Source organism: Grammomys surdaster, unplaced genomic scaffold, assembly GCF_004785775.1.
Source record: "Grammomys surdaster isolate TR1022 unplaced genomic scaffold, NIH_TR_1.0 98, whole genome shotgun sequence".
NCBI classification, from domain to species: Eukaryota; Metazoa; Chordata; class Mammalia; order Rodentia; family Muridae; genus Grammomys; species Grammomys surdaster.
In genome coordinates this window covers 4600628-4608769 of record NW_021604577.1, presented here as the reverse complement: position 1 = coordinate 4608769, position 8142 = coordinate 4600628, and the positions used below count along the sequence as shown (strand labels likewise).

The 8142-nt window shown below is 37.2% G+C and overlaps 1 pseudogene; it reads right to left on the bottom strand.

Annotated features, from left to right (window-relative positions):
* On the bottom strand, nucleotides 1-88 carry LOC114634333 (annotated as a pseudogene).
* Nucleotides 89-8142: the final 8054 nt, after the last annotated feature.

Genomic DNA, 8142 nt, shown 5'->3' with positions numbered 1-8142 from the left:
ACTGAACTTAGACATAGCTTCTTTGCTCTCTGCTACCTACTGACACACATGAAACAGCTGCCACATCTGCAAGGCCTCTAGAAGCAGCCCAATTACTTGTTCTTATTCTCCTTCCTTTACCATTGACATCTCAGCTATGCATTGGAGAGAAAGCACGTAATATTTGTGTTTTTGAATCTCACTGTGTAAAGAAGAGATAGTGAGAGAATAACCAGATAAAGCACATTATATACACGTGGATAAGATGTCTTAATGAAAGCCGTTATTTTATATAATGCGTACGACTAATAGGGAGACAATGACAAATACATCCTTAATGTTTATCTTTATAATACAAAAAAAAAATAAGACTAAAGGTGAAGAGAGACTGTGGGGTGTGTTGTGCAGGAAGGAAGGGAGAATTTAGATCGACAATCCAAAGAGTTTGTGTGTTTTGAATAGGAAAAGGAGTGGGGATGGGGGAGAAGGGAGGAGGGACAGGGGGAAGAGAGGGGAATGGAGAAGAGAAGGAAGGAGAGGGGAGGAGGGAGGAAGGAAGAAAAAAAGTCTCAGAAGTGGTGTTGTTAACTGTGTATGTTTCCTCAGTATGGAAATGTATCTACAGATATTGAAGAAAATACTGGTACTGAGGTGAGTTAGGGAAAGAGCTGAACAATGGGCAGTGAGGAGAAGCAGAAGCTTTGATGAGGAAGTAGATGTGTTGTGCAGTGCAGTCCATGCAGAGGGAAGACCAAAGCTGCAGCGAAGTGTTTGCATGTGGGACCAAATGCAGGAACGCGTTTCTTCTGATTTACACAGAAAACAAAATGAACAGGACTACCCAGCCTACTCTGATTTCTCACACACCACAATAAGATCCTGGAATAATTTCTTAATCTGTCCTGCTTACATGTAATACCATCATTTCAGAACCATTATTCAAATGCTATAGACGTCTCATGTTTTGTATATGAAGCTCTTTCTGCCTGTAAGCTGTTTCTTCAGGTACCTCTCCAGTTCAAACAAAACATAATGGTCCTCTTTGCTAGTTTGCCATGCTTTGAGCTCTACAAATCTCTCCCAATAGACTTCCTTAGCTTGAGAGCTCTCTCCAGGTAGGAAGTACTTACTTGTTCCATCCCTAGCTCCCAGCACACAGTGGTTGTTAAATGACTACTTGCTACTTGTTAAATGTAATTTCTTCACTTACGAAAGGAAGATTGGGTGTGTCTTAAATTTTCATAGAAATGGAAAGTTGTTTCAATTTATATCCTGTCCATTAATAAAACTGAATTGGAGACAGACTTGATTTGCACAATTCTCTTAAATACCCATTGTCTTTACCTTGTTTGACTTTATGTGTATGTCTATGTACCTGTATAAGTATGAGTCAGTGGGAACATTAAATCTCTCAAAGACATTTGTAGTTTCTGAACCTGTAACATGGACTTGCCAAAGATCTGCCAAGCAGACCCCTAACTAACAGAGAGTAAGCTTTATTAAATGAATAGATCTAAGAAGGTTTAGGTTGACTGTCTTCTTGGGAAATTCCCTTTATATCTGAGTATCCTAGTTAATTCTCTATGAAAGTGACTTCTCACCTGCTAGTTTCTCCATGATTTAACTTTAGCATCAAGCTGACTGTACTTGACTAATAATTTTTACTTGTACAGGAAAAGAACATATAACCAATTATTCACCAGGGGCAAGTTCTTTGGTTGGCATTTTCAAAGGATACGTGGGTAACATAATGTGCATAAACTATTTTGTATGCGAAGTATGGTGAAAAATGAGATGCTTTTGTTCTTCAATAAACATTGATGTATTGGTTCTGATGTATAAATTACAAGTTTCTTCCTTTGTTTTACTTGATTTTCCTGCTCATCTCAGCACAAGATATACTTCCTGACTGGATTGTTTTCTTTTTCATTTTTTTTTCTTGCCTTAGCCATAGGGTTTCTCACCACCTGCACTGCAAACACCGTTGGCATGTATTGATGGTTTTCATATCCTATGTTGACAATACCACTACTCAGGAGTAGAAATGTGGTTAAAAGACAGATATGACTGACTATCATTTCCAGAGGACATTGCTGCAATAAGGGACATTCATGGAGTCTTTTAGCTAGGAAGGTTACTTTGATGTGTGTATCTTTTCTAGCTTCTAAACATTATCACTAAGTTTCTGAAGTCTTTGCTTGGTATCATAGCCAGAGGTTTTGCTTCTGTGAATTTTGCTAAACATAGAAACAAGTAAATAGTAGTGTTGACATTCTCTATCTTATTTAGTCTATATACAGCCCCCATAGTGTGTGAACTAATCTCACCTAATATATCGAATATAAGAGGAAATCATATGTTGCCTTCTAAAATATACTTCCTAGAATCCTTTACTTGGAAAGTCTCAGAGGTCATTTACTGAAATGTAATGTGATTATTCTATGTTTGAGTGTGTCTTTGGAGTTTGATTTCTAGCACTTACGTCAGATGGCTCACAACTGTCTGTAACACCAACTATTGTAGGAAAATCTGACAACTCTGGTCTCTGCAGACACACACACACACACACACACACACACACACACACACATACCCCTAAAAAAAAAAAACCTGTTGAGTATGTTTGACATGTGCTAGTCTGTAAAAGTCAATTCATCTATGATGTTGCATATAAATTCACTCTGTAATGTCTTAATGTTCATGTTAGTTAAATTACTGTTTTGTTCAGATTATAAATATGGTGAGTCAAATAGTATAAAATGAATGGCATGGGAAAAAGAATCTCACGGTCAGAGTAGAATAAGTGAAAATTTGTTTATTTTCTATGGTGACAATGGTTATAAGGTAAGACACAGAAGGTAGAGTATTCAGTGGAAATACTGATAAATGTGAATACATTGAAGTTATCACTTTTCGTTTAGGCACAATGTAATAATCTGAAAAATATCCACAGCATTTCTGATTCATTCTTCATATTCATTCTTGTAAATTCAGTAAATGTCTACTGAGCACTTAGTATGTGCTATATGCTCTGCTAGGAATCTAAAAATTAAAAAAAATTAAAACTCCCACCTTAATAGAGATACAGTGTATTCATTATATATGAACTCCCCCCTTATAGGAAAATGAGCAATAACAATAAAAACAATTCCAGAAATGGTCAGTAAGCATTGTGTGTCGCTAGAACTTCAATGGTAACTGGAAGACACAATCTGAAAATGAGAGGGAACTTTTCTTTAATTAAAAAAAAATCTAGGAGTAAAAACAGATTGATAAGCATGGTGTGGTGCTAATGACACAGGACAGTGGTTGCTTTGAACACTGAGATGAAAGGGGACATTAGTACAGTCCCTCCAGGAGGAATTTGACAGAGCCCCCTAACCTGAAACTCCCGTCTTAGGCTTATGCCACATACACTATGTACCTTCAAAATTCATATGTTCAGTCCTCAGTAGGATGGTGTTTGGACTTGGAGTTAGGTCTTGAGTGCAGGAAGTGCATGATGGGGCTGGCATCCTTGTGCAGACAAGAGAGACTTCACGTGTGCAGTTTGAAGAAACACTACATCAGTACACTCACGTGGCAACTTTGTGGAACTTAGGAAGAGAACGTGACCAGCAATCCACTTATGTTTTATTCTTGTCTGAACCATTATACATGTTATGGCAGTCCAGGAGAATGGTGCTGCCCTGGTCCACTTTGTACTGTATCTTCTTGGGCCCCACCTTTGAATGTGGTCAGACTGAGGGATGAGTTCCCACATTCAAACTATGGTGATACTCCAGAAAAAAAAATACTGCAGGATTGTGTTCATTTTTGACTTTTTTTTCCAGGAGCAAAATGAAAGTAAAACAAATATTCATTTATTACTGGTGGCTGATTGAATTTCTATACTTGGAATATTGTAGCAAGTGTCTATTCCTAGTGCAGAAAGGTTTATAAGAAAATAGGTGAATAAAAGTGTTAAAAACAATATTGGAGTATGATCTTTATGTAAAATAAACATAAATACAAAAATGGGTTTATATATGTATACACACATACAGGTGCGCACTTTGTCTAGGCATATGAACGATGTCTCTCCGGAAAGAGGGAAGATAGAATAAAGTTTATTATGTGTGTGTGTACATTCATGATGTGTGTATGGGGAATGTGCACATGTTGTGGCACACATGGAGGTCAGAGGACATTTGGGAGTTAGTTCTCTCCTTCCACATCTAAGCAGGTTCTAGGGAATCAAACTCAGGTCACCAGGCTTGTAAAATAAGTACCATTTTCTGCTTAGCTGCCTTGATGCCCAGAATCTACATTCTATAGCATTCTGTACAAGAATAGATTCAAGCAATATTATATAATTAAAGTTGCTTAAATAAAAACAATTATAAGACATAAAAGTTAATCAATAGGCAGAGAATATGTTTACAGCTGAGAATATTAAGGCTAGAGTCCTCTATACACAAGAACATAATAACCAGTCAGACTTACTGGAAGTTCAGATCTCATGTTGGAGAACATAGGAAAAAAAGAATTGGAAAACTACACTGGAAACATTAATGGTGTTAAAAACAGAATTGAGTTCTGTGGATAAAAAGGTAAAGAAGAGATATAGAAAATTTTGAACTTATATTTTATAAAGTTTATGTTGTATAGATGGATTGAATAATTGAGATATTAGTATTCTTGGTATAAATATTTTAGGAATAAGATATGTTGTCTATCATATTAGATCACATAAAAAACTTACAAGTATACACAGATACACACACACACACACACACATATATTATTGATAGTTGGATAGAAGCAGAAACTGCTAAACTTTTATGTTAATATAACTGCATGAAATATATAGTCTGGAGGGAGGGAGGATAACTGGATAACCTATCTCTCTTCTTTAGTTTCTGCTATCTTTTGCATTTAAGGAAATTTCAAGATTCCAATATTATCAAAAATCAGCAAAAATTTTAAGCTTATCTTTTGGGAAAACTTCCTTGCTCTGCCTCTCAAGTCAGGTTTTTAAGAAACTACAGACCATATATTAGGCCCAAAAGATAGATGATACCTACTTCGGCATCCATCTTAAGGTTTATTTCTAACTTCCTTAAATAGAAAAGATGGATACTGGTGAAGTCATCAGTTACCACTGCCTTTCTCTCTGCAGGTGACACAGATGAGGTTAATCAATTGGAGTATCTGTCCGGGTCAGCATGCTGCAGGGACTGTAGACACGGGAACAGATTTCCTGATACAGTTCCCCCACAGCACAGTTCTAATTTCAGCACTGAGCCTCTTGTTTTGAAGCAGGCAGGTTGATGCTCTTATTTTAGACAATCTGTCTACCTTCTCTCATGCTGTTTTCCATCACCAATGCTTTTAAAGACTGTTCAACTTATGATTTTAATGCGAAACTACATTTTTCATGGTGTTTCACCTAGAACATGAGTATGAAATGTTAAATAGGGTGAAGTGAATCTTCTTCAGGACACAATATACATCTATTGCTATCAACTCGTCAGGTTTCCAGAAGTGAAATTAAAGAGGATGATAAATGAACTCAGTGCTCTTCTCTTCTATGTTTCCTTCCCAGGCTCACTTATTTTCCTCCTCCCTTCCATCTCCACTTGCTGTTCCCTCTGTATACAGTCCATGTTGTTTAAACTGTGTTTATCAAGCCGACATTGAGTCCATTTCTTACTCAATGCAGCGTTCAGCATATGAGTGCAGTCTTGTCTCGCCTATGGTTAGAACTGTATGCTCAAAACAGCTAGAAAGTCATGTAGGGATGTCCGTGGTAGGGTATTTGCCTGATATACACAAAGCCCTGGGTTTGGTGCTGAGTGATGTCACACATAACAAATAGACAGTGGAAACAGTGGCCATGGTCTTTTAGGAGCTCCACTGCCTTCCAACTCTGCCTTTGACGGCCCTAAAGTATGGGGACTTATAATAGAAATGTTGTTATAATGCAAATGTAAATGTCAAAGTTATAGTTGATGTATTTACAGAATTGGCAATATGTTTATGAGTGAGCTCAAAGGGTGAGAGGCCAGAGGAGACATGGGCAGGGAAGGAATACTCAGACCCAAGGGAGCTCCGTGAAATGGAAGGAATAGTGGGCAGTGTATATGACATGTTCCAAGGAGCAAAGGTGGGAAACATGCTAGTCATGGAACAGTAAAGTGATCAGTACGGTCATACAATGGAATAAAAAATCAGAGGGTGTTTGGGGAAGAGCCATGGGAAGGAAGGACATTGTGGGGTATTGTGCTGTCAGAAATAGGCACTGGTTTTAGCATTTGATAAGGGTTTTTTTTTCTTCACATTTACTCTTCACACAAATTCTTAATCTAATGCTATTACCTTTGCATACAAGGTACAAACAAAACCAGAATTTCCATCAAATTTACATAAGCAGAAATCGGCAGAAGCGGTAGTTGAATTTAAGTCTAATAGGTTTTAAAGCCTGCATTATTATTCACAGAGGAATTGATGATGGGATATGCACATATGAAGAAGCTTGCAAGCAGTGAGAATTCAAATTTTGTGTGCATCAATTCAAAAGGAGTGTTCTAAGTCATGCAAAAGAAGGTACTGTTTTAATTTCTTCTTTTAATGTTAGTCACATGTAGTCATTAATACTAGTAAAGACGTCAAGTGAATGGTCAATCAGAAAGAAAATACAATTAAATTGTTCTATGGCAACGGGAATCTTCATCTACTCTGAATTAAACTGAACTATAATTGAATTGAAAGATGTGCCTGAAAATGACAAGGAGTTCAACTGAAAGCACTCCTTTTGGTACCTTCTCAGCGCATCGACATTTAAATGAACTACGGGTACAGAGAACAGCTCAAAGACATCTGCAGAGACGCTGCTTTCACAGTTGTTTAGGGCGAAGTCAACACAGGATTCAATCACACACCTAAGATGATTCGATGATCGTCCCAGACAAGCTGTTCAGACTTGGTTATAAATTTAAAATCTGTATAAATTTGGAGCAAGTGTTAGCATCGGGTGGAGGCCAGCACCGAAGTACCTTGCGCGTCTTCTTTTGATCTGAAACAAAAGCCGTTCTGTAATCTGTTGTACAGGAAATAGACTATAAATCGAAAAGGGGCTCTATATCAGGCACTGTGTTGTCCTTGAACTACGTGCACAGAAACTGAATTGGTCCTAAAAGCACAGTGGCCTGTTATGTGGCAAATGACTGCATTCATTTCCCCCTCCCCCATCTCTCTTTCTCTCTTGTGGAACCAGTAATAAGCCAGAAAACTTGGTGTGTTAAACTGTCCATATTGTCCTTTATTGCAAAGAAGATGTTTTTGTAAAACACATCCCAACGCGCAGTCTACCTTGGAAAGAGATTTGAAAACTGTCACAGTGATGACGTAATTTGTTTTTCCTCCGAATTCCACTGAGTACACTAACTTAAGCGGTTTCTTTTGATTTGAATTTTGATTCTTTCATTTATCTGAACAAGCTAACTTAATACCCTTAGGCCTCAATTTCTTCATTAGAAAAAAAGAAAAAAACTTTGAGGACCAGAGAAAAGATGAACTACAAGAGCATCCAGCATCCAGCATCCAGGGAGGCGCCTGAGTCCAGGGAGAGAAAATGTCCCTGTCTCACCCACAGATGCTTTTGTTGGTTTGGTTTAACAGTTGTTGCTGCCAAAGCGTATAGTTCTATGGAGAAGTATCATTGTCTAAAAAATGAAAGATATCATGAAAGACTATGATATCTGAATCTTTCACTTTATCTGAATATTGAAGTAACAGTTTATGTTAATATTCTTTATTATGTGTTAGTATGTTGTTTTGGACTTTGTTTAAGCAGTTGCTACTTATCAAAAGAGATAAAAAAAAAATCAAGTACCAGGACAGACATGTCAGTTCACAAAAAGACTGTTATCAAGTGCAGGGCTTACGGAAAACTCTATTTTCTAAGCCTAATATTAGAGTCTTAAGAGGTGCAGCACGATTCTATCTATTGCCGATTCGCAGGATATGGCAGGATTACAATGTCTTGTTCATCATGAAGAAGGTTTGAAGTTATACTTAAAGACATTAACAGTACTCACGATAACTGTTAAAAACTAGGGCAAAGGTTATATATATATACATATACATATACATATACATATACATATACATATACATATA